This window comes from Sorex fumeus, unplaced genomic scaffold (assembly GCF_029834395.1).
Source record: "Sorex fumeus unplaced genomic scaffold, SorFum_2.1 ptg000024l, whole genome shotgun sequence".
NCBI classification, from domain to species: Eukaryota; Metazoa; Chordata; class Mammalia; order Eulipotyphla; family Soricidae; genus Sorex; species Sorex fumeus.
In genome coordinates this window covers 19,936,326-19,952,231 of record NW_026606081.1, presented here as the reverse complement: position 1 = coordinate 19,952,231, position 15,906 = coordinate 19,936,326, and the positions used below count along the sequence as shown (strand labels likewise).

At 50.1% G+C, this 15,906-nt stretch overlaps 1 pseudogene; it reads right to left on the bottom strand.

Moving 5' to 3' along the window:
• Positions 1 to 4,415: 4,415 nt before the first annotated feature.
• Positions 4,416 to 12,795, bottom strand: LOC130023712 (all-trans-retinol dehydrogenase [NAD(+)] ADH7-like; annotated as a pseudogene).
• Between the last annotated feature and the right edge of the window lie 3,111 nt (positions 12,796 to 15,906).

Sequence of the window (15,906 nt, the reverse complement as noted above, 5' to 3'; positions counted from 1 at the left end):
ACCCAACTCCACACACGTGATCTGGGATCTTAAAGCAACACTCATCAGCTTATTCATAGACCAAATCAAAATAAAATGACTTTGAATATGTTTTCAAATTTGACTTCTTTTGAAATATGCCAGTTTTAAATAACATTTTTATTTCATTAGGTTGGAAATGTACATATTTCTGGGTGCTGTGTTTCATAATTTCTTACTTTTCCAATAAACTTTTCTTTAGATACTTCTCCTGAAGACTATGAAGGTATCACTTCCCTGATAGATTTTTTTTCTTGCTTAGAATATTCTTATAGACTTTTCTAATCAGATCTCTTCTAACAATGGAGGTTTCTTATTTCTCCTTACTGAATATTTTTCTCCTCACAAGCCTTTTATCCTCTAGAGTATTCTCAAATTTTTGTTTCCTTAAGGATACCTTCTCAAAAAAAATTTTTTTTACCTCAGAATTTGCTTTGCTCAAGTTGTCAGACCACCACCCTTAGTAAATCTTCCAACTCAAATATTTCTCATCAGGGACTTTGTCAGGAGCTCTGTTCCAAATAGAATTTGTCCTGTGAGACTTTTCATGTATGTACTTTTTTCTTCTCAGAACTCCTCTCACAATGGACATTTCTGTTTTTCTACTTACTACCTTTACCTCATAAACACCTTTCCCAATATAATTCATGCCTCAGATGTTCTGCTTTTAAACTTTTCATAGATTTTATACCCATCAGACTTTTCACTAAGACATTTCTCCTAAAATAATCATTCTCAGACAATTTTTCCTCACCAGACTCCTTACTGAATAGGTTTCTTTCCTTAGAGAGTTTTCATTTTGGGGCATGAGACATGTGGACTACATCCATTGATTCTTAGGGTTACTCCTGGCTCTACACTCAGGAATTCCTCCTGGTGGTGCTTGGGGGACCATATGAGGTGCCGGGGGTTGAACTGGGTTGGCTGCATATAAGGCAAGCACCCTTCCTGCTGTGCTCTCTTGCCCCCAGTGTTTTCGTTTCTTCCTTTTGATTGCGGTGCACTCTCAGGCAGTTCTGGGAGATACCAATGCAATGCCTGGCAATGCCAGGTGTTGCCAGGAATTGGACCCAAAGCTCTGCACAGACCAGGAAAGAGTTCCAGCTCTTAGAGCGCTCTCTCTGGCCCTTGGGAAGCTTTCTTTCCAGTGGATTTTTTCTTCCTACTTTTTCCATACACTTTCCTGCTCAAACATTCCTATCAAAATACTTTTTCACTTCACATGTTACTTTAGAGAATTACTCCTCAGGATCTCCATTCCACATAGTTAATAATTTTTTCATCTCAGAGTTAAAACTGTGTTGTCCTGTGTGCACACAGATAACATGAGCATGCGGTCAACACAGTGCACAAGGGTAACCTGGTACACATAGGACAACATGCTACACACAGGACAACATATGCACTAAGACAAAATGGTACACACAGGCCAACATGCTATACACAGGCCAACATGCTATACACATGACAACATGTGCACACATGACAACATGCTATATACAGGACAACATGGTGCACACAGGACAACATGCTACACACAGGACAACATACAGAGGACAACCTGCTATTCAGAGGATAACATGTGCACACAGGAAAACATGCTACACAGAGGACAACATGGTGCACACAGGACGACGTGCTGCACACAGAACAACATGCTACACACAGGACAACTTGTGCACACATGAAAAAATGCTGCACACAGGACAACTTATGCACATAGGACAACATGTGCACACAGGAGAACATGCTATACACAGGACAACATGCTGCACACAGGGTAACATATACACACAGGACAACATGCTACACAGAGGACAACATGTGCACACAGGACAACATGCTACACACTGGACAACATGTGCTCACATGACAGCATGCTGCACACAGGACAACATGCTGCACACAGTTAACAAGAGCATGCGGGTCAACACAGTGTACGGGGTAACCTGGTGCACATAGGACAACATGCTACACAGGAAACATGCACACTGGACAAAATGGCACACATAGGACAATATGTGCACACAGGACAACATGCTACACACAGGATAACATATGTATACAGGATAACATGTTATACACAGGACAGCATATGCACACAGGAAAACAAGCTACACTCAGGACAATGTGCTACACGGAGAACAACATGTGCACACAGGACAACATGATACACACTGGACAACATGTTCACACATGACAACATGCTACACACTGGACAACATGGTGCACACAGCACAACATTCTACACAGAGGACAACATATGCATACAGCAGAACATGTGCACACAGGACAACATGCTATACACAGGGAAACATGCTACAGGAAGATATGCTACAAAAAGGCCAACATATACACACAGAACAAATTGTTGTACACAGCATAACATGATGCACATATGACAACATGGTGCACACAGGATAACATGTGATAATATGGTACACACAAGCTAACACAGTGCTCACAGGATGACACAGTACATACAGGACAGCACTGTGCATGCAGAATATCCAGTGTGTGCAGGATGCCAGGGTCCACACCGGACGGCAGGAGCAGGAAGATAGGTATGTCCACTGTTGCACCATGGAGTTCAGTACCCCCAAGGTCACCGAGGGCAGAGACCTGCAGACCAGCAGAGAGGAGGAGATTGTTTCTCCAGGACGAGCTTGGGAAGAGGAGGGGGTCGAAGAGCAAACATTCTAGGGAGAAAGAGCAGGGCAGGCACAGAGGATTAGGGTTCCCATTGGGGCCCACAGTGGGAGCCAGCGGGAGCGGAGGGGGGGGGATCAGCCAGCCCATCACAAGGGCCTTGCTGACCTTCCAAGTGTGATTGAGATGGTTCTCAGCAAATGAGTGATTGTCAGCTTTGCTTCTGATGCCTCCCTGCATCAGAGAGTAATAGGCTGTGATGATTTCTAGGTGCTTTGAGAATTGCCACAGTTAAACAGGAGATACTGAATTTGATTCACAAAGGAGTGCCCTATACTGTTCAGGAAACTCAGTTCTTCTGTTTTAAATCTAGATCAACAAACTGGATAAAGGAAAGTGAACTTCTACTTTTAAATGTTTTGTTTTGAACAAAAAGGCTAGTAGAGGCAGACGTAGATATGACAGTGCAGTTGTACCAAGTTAGAAACTTTTGTTGTTGAGAGAGTCATATTTTACTGAGTGGAGTGTTAAGAAATGTACCACTGGTCATTCTAGTTGTACTTTTGCACTCATTTAGTACTATCCAGGGTCCACACCAGTTGGCAGGAGCAGGAAGACAGGTATGTCCGTTGTTGCACCATGGAGTTCAGTATCCCCAAGGTCGCCGAAGGCAGAGACCTGCGGACCAGCAGAGAGGAGGAGATTGTCTCTCCAGGACGAACTGGTATTGAACTGAGATATAGCCTGGTATATGAACTGGTAATGTATTGAGATATAGCCTCCTGGAGCCTTCTAATAGGTTTTTCCAGCTTCATCTAGTTATGTAAGAAGGATTCTAAGAAATGATTAACTGTTCTCTTGCTCAGATCCCTACTTTTCCCTCAAATCAACACTTGCACCATGCAGAGCTGATCCCAACTTAATCCCAGCTAATTTATAACAAGTGTTTTTTTTTTTAAGAAAATGTTTGCACTGGGGGCCAGAGAGAGAGCTCCAAGGATCATGCATGGGGGTCAGCTCTGGACTTTAGCACATGCCCCCAAGGGTCTCCAGGGGGAGCGCTGGGAAAGGCCAGGGGTAGGTCTGAGTCACACTGGGCATGACCACAAATATTTACATTTGAATCAAGAGAGGAATAGTTACAATGTGCTAAAGACCAGCCATACAATGATAATTACTTTGGGAAGTAAATTTATATCCAGCAGTTACCACTCAGGAAGGAATGGAGTCTCTGTGTATGCTCTATCTGCTCTGCTTCATGCCCATTGGTTAAGACTCTTCCCCAAATATTCCCCAAAAAGAATATAAGCATGCCCCCAGATATATGATTACAGCCTTAAAACGTGCAAATTACATTTTTAATTTATTATTTATTTATTTTTGCTTTTTGGGTCACACCCAGCGATGCTCAGGGGTTATTCCTGGCTCTGCACTCAGGAATTACACCTGGCGGTGCTTGGGGGACCATATGGGATGCAGGGGATCGAACCCAGGTCGGCCGGGTGCAAGGCAAACGCCCTACCCACTGTGCTATCGCTCTCGCCCCGCAAATTACATTTTAGAGATTCTCCTCCTGCCACCCCCGCCCCATTGTTCTTGTGTGTGCTCATAAGGTTCTCCAGACCAGTTTCACAGAGGCTGTTTCTCTTCACCAAGTCTCCTTCTGTGAGTGCCTCTGGGCTCGAGGAGGGCCGTGGGGGAGGAGGCCCCCGCTCCCTCTGGCCAGTGTTGACTCTGGCCACCGGAATCTAGAATGTCAGGACGGTTTGGATGCTGGAAGGGAAAGCGACAGTTTCCAGTGAGTGACTTGTCCCCACCAGGAGCAGCCTGAGCAGTCTCCTTCCTATCTGTTCCGGAAAGTCCTGGTATTTTCAGCCCCTGCACGTCCCTTGTGGTGATGCCTGGTTCCTACTCTCCAGGTGTGTGTCTCTGGCCAGTGTCTGGCTCTGCTGGACTGTCAGCCAGGTCCTGAGGGCTGCCTGGAGGAGAGGGCCTTCCCGATGAGAAAGGCAATAGACCAGGAGAGTGAAGGGTCGGGTGCTCACCCTGCCTTGCACAGGCATCCAGGATCAGAGAGGTGAGAACAGAGACCTGTTCCCTGGACCAGGCACATGGAGGCTTCAGTGTGCCGCCGTCCACTCACAGTCCCTGCAGTAAGGGTGTACTTGGGAACAGACCAGATGCTACTTTGGACACCCAGTGACTGTTTCTGCAAGTTAACAGTAAGTTACTAGTTCTGGGAATGGAGGGAAAGTTTATGAGTGGTCGTGACAGTTAATTTTATTCTTTTCTGGCTTAAAAGTGGTGAATGGTGTTCCTAGAACAGGGCAATGTGGCTGGGCCTGAAGTTGACCCGAGACGTGCTCCAGAGCCATCTGGGAGAGGAAAGAGAGGGAATCTCAGAGGAGGGTGCAGGTGCCCTGTTGCTTTTGCCACTAAGTCTGAGCATTGGCACATTCTGGGTGATCACTGAGCTGTTCCCTCTGTTGTAGACATACCCTCTGGGGGGATGCTCTGCATTTAATCCTACAAGTTCTGTGTCCTGCCTCCAGGTCAGGACAAATTCTGTGTCCTGCCTCCCTCCTTGCTAGGGCCTGGGAGGACTGATGCTCAGGACAGGGAGGCCCATTCCTCAAATCTGGGCTGGAAGCAAGCAGGGTCAGGTCAGCACCAACCCTGCCCCGAGATGTGCTGGGAAGTCGGAAGGGCAGTTTGTCTGCCGTTACATTCCTGGTTTCTTTAATGGGAAACTGTAAGGGTGAGCACGATAATGATAACAATAACAGCAACAATAGTAACAATTCCCGCTGTGCAGGGGGGTCTAAATAAAACACATGTAAAAGCAGCTTAAAATGGTGAAGTAGAAATTTTGTGGCATAACTGCATTACTTGGGCTGGAGCGATAGAAGAGTGGGTAAGGCGTTTGCCTTGCAGGAGGCTGACATAGCCAACCGGATTTGATTCCTTCGCTCCTCTCAAAGAGTCCAGTAAGCTACCGAGAGTATCTAGCCCGCACGGCAAAGCCTGTCAAGCTACCAGTGACGTATTCACTATGCCAAAAACAGTAACAAGTCTCACAATTTGTTGTGAGACATTACTGGTGCCCGCTCGAGCAAATTGATGAACAATGGGAGGACAGTGCTACTGCATTACTTGGGCTGGAGTGATAGCACAGTGGGTAGGGCATTTGCCTTGTACGTGGCTGACCCAGGTTCGAATCTTCTGCCCCTCTCGGAGAGCCCAGCAAGCTACCGAGAATATCTCACCTGCATGGCAAAGCCTGTGAGTTACCATGGATGGTCTTAGTCGACATGATGAACTCAGACAGTCTCTCACCCTGTTCGTTCCATTCTAGGCCATGGGTCCCGATGTGAAGTTCTTCAGCTGATCTTCTCGGTCCTATCTTGGCATTAAAATCACCCACGATGATCTTGTAGAAGGTGTGGTCTTTATAGAACTTCTCCAGCTCCATGTAGAACTTCTCGATTTCTCTTTCATCATAATGAGATGTTGGTGCGTAGACAACGAAGATAGAAACTGCAGGCAGTGAGCCACATCTATTCAAATGTAAACGTCTGATTTGGGTTGTTAGGCATTCGAATGAATCAATGCTCTTGGCCAAGTTTGTGTTGACAAGGACACCGACGACTCAGACACCTCTTTTATCGCATGTTCCGAGGAACAATTCTTCTCCAGTGTCGAAAATGGCATGGTGAGGTTCGTGCCTTCTTGTCTCGGTCAGACCAATGATGTCGTACTTGATCAGTCTCGCTTGTACCATCAGGTCCTCGATGGATGTATCTGATGCTAGCATACGTGCATTGAAAGTACAGACGATCATTTTTGTCTTCCTTCGTTGTGCCAGCCTAGTTCGGCCTTGAGATTTTGTCGGCCTCTCCTTTCTCATCCTTCTCAGTGCTGCCATGTTGGTGAAGCCTTCAGGGTCAGGTGAATGAGACCAGTTGTAGTTACTGGTTTTGGCATATCGAATACACAACGGATAGCTTGCCAGGCTCTTCCGTGCGGGCGGAATACTCTCAGTAGCTTGCCAGTCTTTCCGAGAGGGATAGAGGCTTTTGGGGCGACCTCTAATCACCTTTGTAGGTGTTACCATATTTGAACCCTATCAAATATGGTACGACAATTCCGGAAGATGGGTATTTAGTGTCTTATGATGTGCGGCTGCGTGGGTCCGGAAAGCGTCCTGGAGTGTCGCGACGGCTGGGTAGTGGAGGTAGTGTCGAAGGCAGAATCTAAACGTTGGACATGGGAGTCTCCTGGTGGACGATTCCACAATGAAATAGACCACATCATATTCAATAGACGGTTTTGCCTGACCGATGTCGCTATTGTCCCAAAATTTCGAACGGAATTGGACCACCGTCTCCTTCGTGCAAAATTCTACTTCACAGAGCGGGGAGAAAGGGCTGCAAAGTTCAAAAAGAGAACTCCCAGAACAACCACCAACTGGGAACTCTTTGGCACTATTGTGGCAACATGGGAAGATGCCATTGTTGACAACATTGACGAGGAATACGATCGACTGGTTCAGCACCTCCATGAATGTGCGAGGAACGCCAAGAGAGAGATAGCCACAAAAAACCGCCTGTCTCCGAAAACTCTTGAGCTAATTCGCCAGTGTGGTTTGGTGCATGCCTCAGGCAACCGCAAGCTAACGTCCGAGCTCGCAAAGCAGTGCAGAGATGCAATCAAGGAAGACCTCAAAGAGAGAAGAGCAGAAGTACTGGTAGATGCGGCAGAAGCTGGGAAAAGTATTCGTTACGCCCGCCTGTCCTTCGCCAACTACAAGACCAAGATGACTGCCCTCCGACGTCCTGATGGATCCATCACATCCTCCAGAACGGCAATGGAGAAGATTATCCATGACTTCTACTCAAATCTCTTCGATAGCCATGTCCACTTGCCGACATACCAAATTCCACAGGATGGATATGTCGTTCCCAACGTTCTCCCTTCCGAAATCCGACACGCCATTTCGTCGGTAAAGAAACAAACAGCACCTGGCCCAGACAAGGTCAGACCTGAACACCTGAAGAACCCGCCATCAGTACTCATCAATACACTGGCTCGGCTCTTCACTCGCTACCTGTCTGAATGCAAGGTTCCGACCCAATGGAAAACCAGCAGGACTGTACTACTATTCAAGAAGGGAGACATGCATGACATTGGCAACTATCGGCCAATCTGCCTATTGTCTGTCATCTACAAGTTGTTCACTCGAGTCATCCTAAATAGGATTGGCAGAACACTAGATGAAGGACAACCATGCGAGCAAGCCGGGTTCCGCAAAGGATTCAGCACCATCGACCATATCCACACAATAACCAAGCTCATTGAGGTTTCTCGGGAGTCCAAGATGCCGCTCTGTTTAACGTTCATTGATTTAAAGAAGGCCTTTGATTCTGTTGAGACGGAAGCGGTCATTGAAGCCCTAGCCAATCAGGGCATTCAAGCCCAATACATCAAGATCCTCCGTGAGCTGTATTGCGGATTCACTACCAGGATCTCACCATTCTACAAGGAAGTAATTGTTCATGTCAAGAGAGGGGTTCGGCAGGGTGATACCATTTCACCGAAACTCTTCAGTGCCACCCTCGAGAACATCATGCGACGACTGGAATGGGAAGGAATGGGAGTGAAGATAGATGGTCGGCAATTACACCACCTCCACTTTGCTGATGACATTGTTTTAATAACACCAAACATCAGCCAAGCTGCACAAATGCTGGCCGACTTTGACCGTGAGTGTGGAAAGGTAGGACTACAGCTGAATCTTATGAAGACAATGTTTATGAGAAACAGCCTCGTTCCTGATGCCCCATTCGCTCTCAACAGAACGACCATCTCCGAATGCAACAGCTATGTGTACCTAGGTCGAGAAGTCAACATGACAAATGACCTGGCACCCGAGCTGCACAGGAGAAAGAGAGCGGCTTGGAACGCCTTCAAGAACGTTGAAGAAATAGCTAAGAGGACGAAGAACCTCCGTCTCCGGGCACATCTCTTTGATTCCACTGTTCTTCCTACACTAACATATGCCTCAGAGACCTGGGCCCTACGCAAGCAGGATGAGAACGCTATTCAGGTCTCCCAAAGAAGAATAGAAAGAGCTATGCTTGGAATAGTACGTTTCACTCAAATGAGAGAAAAAATCCGGAGTTCTGACATCCGTCGACGATCGAGAATCAGGGATGCTGTCTCATTTGCCAAGGTGTCAAAAATCAGATGGGCTGGTCACATAATGAGATTTAAAGACGACCGCTGGACTAGAGCTGTTACTGACTGGATTCCACGGGATGTCAAAAGACCGCGTTGCCGCCCACCTACCAGAAGGTCAGACTTCTTCATGAAGATCATGAACGATCGGTTTGAGGCTCTTCATGTTCCCGGAGCGAACAGATGCCATTGGGCTACACTAGCACGCGACAGGGACAAATGGAGACGTTACTGGCACCCGCTCGAGCAAATCGACGACTAACGGGAAGTTAAGTGATTAAGTGATGGCAAAGCCTGGCAAGCTCCCTGTGACGTATTTGATATGCCAAACACAGTAACAAGTGTCACAATGGAGACGTTACTGGGCCCGCTCGATCAAATTGATGAACAATGGGAGGACAGTGACAGTGACAATCTGTGAAGGAGGGCTCAGCATACTGATCTTGCTAGATTAAATAAAAAAACAAAACAAGAAGGAAGGAGCAGGCAGTGTTACTGGGGTATACAGACTAGCCTGTGGTAGGAGGCAGAGCCCAGAGAAGAGGTACTTTTCGCCCGAATAAAGCAGCTCAAAGCCTTCATTGATTTTCTTGAAAGGCAAAACATGGGCTATTAGCTGGTCCAGGTCAAATTTTTTCGCCAGGAAATCAACGACTAGTTTTGGAACATCATCTCTGCTTTTCCAGCCTGCAACAAGCACACGCGTCCTCCTGTGTGTGTGCGCACTTCCTTCCCGGAGGGCTCTCAGCAGTGCACAGAAGAGCTGTGTCCCTCATGGGAAGCCAGGGCAGAGACACGCGTGGTGCCTGGTTGGCCCACAGCTCAGAGCCTCCACGCCTGCTCCTTCCAAGGGTCCCCTTGCAGGAAGTGTCTACCACACTGCTTCCAGGGGCCCTTCCTCTCCTGTGCTGCCCTCCCCCTTCTAAACGTTCTCCTTCCCTCCTCTGGACTCTGGGCTGTTGCCTCTGCTGGCCCCCTGTCCTTTCCTGCCAGTGTGAGGGCTGGCTGGCGAGGAGCGGCCCCTGAGAGAACAGAGCTGGGACCACCTCACCCCTGCTGTGGCTTGGAAGAGGGTGCACTGCTCAAGATTGTTGGGAGGCAGTCAGTGGGTGTGTGAGCTCTGCCCGGCACCCAGAGGCAACCCTGCTCTTTGCCATCCTGGGCACAGAGCTGGCTAGCGGGTGTGTGAGCAGAGCTCGCCCCCCCAGTGACAAGCACAGGCAGAGGCGCAGAATCTGCAGCATACAGCAAGACAGGGACAGGAGCAGAGAAGTGGCAGAGACCCAGTGTCCAGGTGAAAGGAAGTCAGGCCCCAGAGAGGCCAGAGAGAGGGCAGAGCTTCCCTGGGCGCTGGGGCTGCTCGAGGGCCTTTCAGAGGAGGAGTGTGGGTCGGAGTGGCTGTCCAGGCTCAGGTGCCACCCACGGCTGTGGGGACGCAGGACCAGGGGTGAGAGCAGCCAGGTGGTCTCGAGACAGAGCCAACAGACTTTGTTGGAACTAGTACCAGCTCTGGGTTGGCCCCTCGTGGGGGTCGTGGATGAGCAGCTGAGGCTGCTCGTGTCCGGCAAAGGCCCCCAAGGGGCCAGGCGGGGACCAGGGCACGAGGCTGCAGACATGGACACGCTTTGTCACTGCATGGGGCCATGAGGCAAGGGGTGCAGGAATGAGGTGTGTGTGAGGGGATGCGGCCAGGGCTCCGGAGGAGCAAGGCCAGGCAGGAAACTGCTCCATGAGTGGGGTATCTCCTGCTCTGTATGGGGGTCCTGAGTCCCGCTTTCCCCGCACGACCTTGTGCAGAGCAGGAGGCCCAGGATCCCCTGCCCAGACAGGCTGGGCGAGGTGAGGCTGGGGTGCTGCTGAGCTGGGGGGCCGGGGACCAGTGCTGCCCCAGACTCATTGTCACCCCGCGGGCGACCCCGGCAGAGGCAGAGCCTGGCAGGCACCCACCTCCGAACACACAGCCCTTCCAGGTGCGGCCGTGAAGAGCATCATGGGGTCAAAGGTGAGCATCTGGGTGGATTGTGGAGCTCCTACTACTATGCTGGTCCCGTAGTTCAGGTGGCAGGAGGCCAGCATGTTCACCCGTTGGGAGGAGGCTACGAATGTGCCTCCCCCAGCCCTTCCCCTGCCCGCTCCCACAAAGGCCCTCCCTTGGCCCCTCCCTCCAGCTCTCCCTTGCCCCCTCCCTCCCAGTCCCTCCCCTCTCCCTCTCAGCACAATCCCTGCCCCTCTCTCCAGCCCCTCCCCTCCCTGGACCTCCCAACTTCTCCCCTGCCTCCTCCTATACAGCCCCTCCCTGCTCTCTCCAGCCCCTCCCTTGAGCACCCCTTTTCATTCCCAGACCCTCCCCCTCCCTCCAGCCCTCCCCGGCCCCTTCCCCAGCCTCCCCTCCCCCGTCCTCACCCCTCCCCTGATTCTTCCCTCCCAGCCCCTCCTGCACCTTCCTTCCTAGCCCTCTCCTGCCCCCTCCCTTCCAGCCCTCCAATGCCCCCTCCCTCCCAGCCACTCCCCTGCTCCCTCCCTCCCAGTTCCTCCCCTGCTCCCTCCCAGCCCCTCCCCTGCCCCATCCCTCCCAGTCCCTCCCCTGCCCTGGGCTGAGGATGCACTTCCCCCAGCCCTGCCCCGTCCCCACTCCCAGCCCTCCCCTGCTCCATCCCGGCCCCACCCTCGCACCCTCCCTCCCAGCCCCTCCCCTGCCCCCTCCTTCCTAACCCATCTCCCCTTCCCAGTCCTCCAGTGCCCCCTCCCTCCCAGCAGCTCCTCTGCCCCCTCCCTCCCAGCCCCTCCCCTGCTCCCTCCCCCCAGCCCTTCAGAGTTCCAAGTGAGTCCAGTTCCCCAGTCAGGACTCAGACATCAACAAGCTCATTCATAGGGTGCCCAGCTAAGTGAGAAAGCTGAAGGCACCAGGTCCCGGCAGACCCGAGTCAGACTGGCCACCACGGCAGACTGTGAGGTTTGCAGCCCAGTCACCTCAACTGAGCGGAATCAACTCTACTAACTGGGCCAACCTAACTGTAGTGTGAAGAAGAAATTTGACTGAGACGTGGGTGGGGTGGAGAGTGATCCCACTTCCCCGCCCTCCTCAGCTGTGTCCCAGTCCCTCCACAGGAAGATGCCCACTGAGGTGCCATGGTGGGGGCTGTGTGTGAGGAGGAGGGGCAAGGGGGGCTGTGGTGGGCGCCCAGGTAGGTCACCGTGGGATACCAAGGGCCTGCCCTTGCTGGGGTGGGGACAGGCTGTTAGCTGCCCGATGGCCTCTCACCATGGTGTCCAGGCGCTCGATGACCTCGAAGCTGTAGTCCACGCTGTTGTCGGTCATCTCCGACGGCACCTCGCTGACTGCTCGGGGCAAGTCCTTGGGGCTGATGCACTCCGTGGCCCCCATGGCCCCCATGCCCCATGGCCTTGTCAAACTTGATCTTTTTGAGGTTGATCCTGATGATCTTGGACGCGCTGCCCAACTTGCAGCCCATGATGACCGAGAGGCCCACCCCACTCAGGCCGAAGACAGTGCAGGTGGATCCAGGCCTGACCTGTGAGAGAGAGAGGCATGGAGGGGTTGCCCCAGCCCCGGCCCTGTGGTGCCTTCTCAGCCTTCTCTTCCATTTTAAATGAAAACTACATTTTCTAGATTTGAGGTGAATTTTTTTTTTGATGGTTGAATTTAAAATTCTACCTTTTGCCTCAAAGGTTATGATTGTCACTCTGCTTGTGGCCTCATGGAGCCCCACGACTGGCCTCTACGTGTGGCTGTTCCACGCTCTCAGTAGCCACACCCCAGACTTCTCCTGACACCACATCTTGTGAGTCTGTGAGCTGTTCAGTAGTTTTATCCCCAGATTCTGCTAAATTCAGATGCTATTTCCACCTCAAAGGGACTACCATAAGCATCGTCTCTGGCACACTGTGACCACTCTGTGACCTTGGACATCAGAAGAACAACTAAAGGGAGAGATAGAATTTCTATTCTATATCCAGAGAGGGACCCACATGCGGGCTGAGATCTCCAAGCCTACTCAGGTTGGGGCTGAGCATCCTCCACCCAGATCCTCCATCTTCCAGTAGGCGGGGGTCATACTCACCAACTGCCCCTGGCACCGTGTAATCCCATCAATGGCTAAGACCCAGAGACTATAAAACCCAGCTCCCAGAAACGTGTGGCTGCATTTGTGGCTGTGCGACATCTTATTATCTCATTCTTGCTTTGACAACCTGGCAGGCCTGCCCACGTGGAGAGTCTGGCAAACTCCCCGTGGCATACCCAATATACCAAATACCAGTAACAATGATGGGTCTCATTCTCCTAACCCTGAAAGAGCCTTGAATGTGGCACTTTATATAATCTCAGGGCTAGAACGAAGGAGACGTTACTGGTGCCTGCTTGAGGCAATTGAAGAACAACAGGATGATCGTGATCTTGGTCGCCCAGAGAGGACATTTTATTATCTAGTTCTTACTAGAACATCTTTGAGATAGAGCAACAGCACAGAGGTAGGGCATTTGCCTTGCATGCAGTCAACATGGCCGACCCGAGTTCGATTCCTCTGCCCCTCTCGGAGAGCCCGGCAAGCTACCGAGAGTATCTTGCCCACACAGCAAAGCCTGGCAAGCTACCCGTGAGGTATTCAATATGCCAAACACAGTAACAACAAGTCTCACAATGGAGATGTTACTGGGCCCGCTCGAACAAATTGATGAACAATGGGAGGACTGTGACTCTGTGACTCCACTAGAACATTTTATTATATAGTTCTTACTCTGGAGAACCCGGCAGGCTACGGAAAGTATCCTGCCCACACGGCAGAGTTTGGCAAACTCCCTGTGGCGTACTCATATGCCAAAAACCAATAACAATGATGGGTCTCATTCTCCTGACTCTGAAAGAGCCTTGACTATGGCACTTTCTAAAATCTCAGGGCTAGGATGAAGGAGACATTGCTGGTGCCTGCTCATGGAAATCAAAGAACAACAGGATGACTGGGATACCGTCCAGAGAGGAGAACTGAACAGTATGTGCTGTGCCACAACAACAGGGGGTGTGTTTGTTTTTTATTTGTCTGGCACAGAAGAAGTAAGAGGGAGGCTCTGGGGAGAGGAGCAGGAATGCTGAACTGGAGCTTTGATGTGATTACACTACAACCAGGGTCTCTGCCAGGAACCCAGTACTGCTCCCCCCAGAGGCCTGGTCATTCACAAGCTCCTCCCGCCTGGGAGAAATGATTCCCTTCAGATGGGGAAGGCGGGGTTAAATTCCATGGCAAAAGATGAAATAAACATTATTTAAAAGGAAAAACTGCTCAAGCAGTTGGCAGACCTCTCAGGTCTGCAGCCCACGAGCTGGGGGGAGGCGGGGAGGGTGACGAGCAGACACAGAGCGCGAGGGAGGAGCAGCGTTGAATGAACGCAGAGAGTTTGTGTTCCTGGAGCAATTTGGGAAATGCCCACGTGTGGCACCATTACTTAGCATCCAACATTTGGTGTGAATTCGCTGCAGCCCGAGAGGTGGCGAGAATTGAGACGTGGCCGGTATGGGTGTGCAGTGCTGTCTGCTCACCCCTTCCTTGTTTACCTTATGGAGTAATAGAAAATGAACACATTGAGGAGGAAATCTTCTGTGTCATCACCGATTACCTAAACCTGTGTGTTTACTTTTTCAGTACATTTTCACACACATAAACTTCTGTGCTCAGGGGAATTGTTTAGAAAAGTATTAGGTAAAAGGTAAAAGGTAAAGGCCCTCCCGTTGATCGTCGATTTGCTCGAGCGGGCCCAGTAACGTCTCCATTGGAGACTTTGTTGTTACTGTGTCTGGCATATCGAATACTCTCGGTAGCTTGCCGGGCTCTCCGAGAGGGGCGGAGGAATCGAACTCGGGTCGGCCATGTTGGCCGCTTGTAAGGCGAACGCCCTACCCGCTTCAGTTAATAAGAACAGGCTACAGGCAGAGGAGGACAGTTTTCTTGTTTTGTTTTGTTTTAGGGTCACACATAGTAGTGCTTTGGGGACCGTGAGGAACTGAGGATGTATGCAGCCCTTGAACTACTTCCCCCTGCCCAAATTTTGGAATATTTTTGGTGCTTTGCCCATAAGCAGCGATTCTCAGGGCTTACTCTTGGCTCTGGGCTCAGGGATCACTACTGGTGGGCTCAGGAGACCATATGGGAACTGAGAGCAAGGCAAGTGACCTACCCATTGTCCTATCACTCTGGCCTCCAAGTTTTGGAATCTGGTGAATGATATGGAAGAGACGGGGAAGTAGAGATGGGAGGAGAGACTTGGAGGAAGATTTTAATCCACAGGGAGATGATAGCACATTTTACTGCTAACTTCTGGTGTCTCTACTGGCAAAAGATTTAGTTGTAGATCAACATAGAATTGCCATACTTAGGTAGGCATACATACATATATACAAGGTCTTGGCACCATGAGACATGATCTTTGAAAGTTATTTACAGGTTTAATTATCACTGTATCACTGTATGACTGTCATCTATCGTTCATAGATTTACTCGAGAGGGTACCAGTAATGTCTCTATTCATCCCAGCCCTGAGATTTTTGCAACCTCTTCTTACTAGTCTTTCCCAATGCTGCCATATTGGAGGTTCTGTCAAGGTCAGGGGAATAAGGCCCATTATTGTTACTGTTTTTGGCATATCAAATACACCACGGGTAACTTGCCAGGCTCTGCTGTGTGGCCGGGATACCTTCGGTAGCTTGTCCGGCTCTGAGAGGGAAATACTGTGTCGCTTCTTCTGGGAGCTTTGTTTTATAGTCTCTGAATCTTGGACATTGATGAGATTACATGGCACAGGGGGCAGTTTGTTTATAGAGGTGATTTACATATTCATTTTATACTACTCATTCAAATAGTAGTACTGTAGCATGGTCCTCCCGTTGGTCATCAATTTGCACCAGTCTCCATTGTGAGACTTGTTACTTTTTTTGTCATATCGAATATGCCGTGGGGAGCTTGCCAGGTTCTGCCATGTGGGCAGGATACT